This window comes from Triticum aestivum, chromosome 1D, assembly GCF_018294505.1.
Source record: "Triticum aestivum cultivar Chinese Spring chromosome 1D, IWGSC CS RefSeq v2.1, whole genome shotgun sequence".
NCBI lineage: Eukaryota > Viridiplantae > Streptophyta > Magnoliopsida > Poales > Poaceae > Triticum > Triticum aestivum.
The window spans coordinates 13744686-13745929 of record NC_057796.1 but is presented as its reverse complement, the minus strand read 5'-3'; positions in this window follow the sequence as shown (position 1 = coordinate 13745929).

Genomic DNA, 1244 nt, shown 5'->3' with positions numbered 1-1244 from the left:
AGAGAGAAGTCGTTCTCTCCCCCAAACACCAACACACGAGCACATTAACACCCCTCTCTCTTCTAAAGTCCGGACCCCAATATAGGTCTCTATCACTTTATCTCTTGGGCATGCACACATCTCTTCCCCCACTCTCTAGCTAGGTCTCCCGGCATCTCTCTTTCCCAAGCACACGCACTATGTAGAGTGTATCTTTCCCATACACACAAAACGTCGCCCCCAAACGTCTATCTCCCTAGTTATGTGGTTCTCGCACACTCACCTCACACACCACCCCCACTTAAAAACAAGCACACTTTGTCTCCTTGTGCACCACTCTCCTCTTTCTATCTCTCCCACATGCGGACCCGCCCTAGCTCCTCCCTGTATACATATATGTCGTGACTCTTTCCATAGCTCCCTAATGTATCATCGTTCTCGATCTCGCACATTGTTCTCTACACCATCTATTCTAGATCTCTCATGAAGTCCCTATCACACACACGATGACTCGCTTCCCTTGCGTCTCCATACATAGACCAATTTCAAACAACATCAACATTGTCTCCCTATCTATACGCCATTTATGGACACAAACGCCCCCTCTCTCGCCCCCTCTCTTCCTCTCTCTCTCTCTCTCTCTCCATCGCTAGCTCTCTCTCTCTCACACCCCTCTCCCACACACAATCGATGTCTCTTCCAAATAGTCTGCTCCCCCCGCCCGCACCCATGCTATCCCGCTACTACACATGTCACACCATTCCCCCTTCCCTTATACTAGCTTTACATCATTAGTGGTCTCTCTACTCCACATACACACACTCCCTCTCACACACAAACGCGCGCACAAACACACACAAACACGCACAAACACCCATTAATCTAGATCCTCATCTCTCCCCATGTCCGCATGTGTATCTCGCACACTCACTCTCTAATTATGTATATGTGTCTCCACGTAAACACAAAGCCCCATGTACATGTCTCTCTCTATCCTCCACACACATAGACACAAAGAATCTGTTATCATTGCCTCAGTCTCTAGACATATCACACACGCACACTGTCTCTCTCTCGCAAACACGCTCAACAAGGGTTTCCCCGTGAATAACTTACCGTCTATTCATCAACAGTCGTGGCAGTACGGCAAACACAAGACGTGAAAAAGAATAAATCTACACGTGCTTAGACCACCTAGTATGACTACTAGGACTAGAGCAAGCCAAAAAGCACGCCGCCGTCACCCTCTCCTTATCGGCAACGGG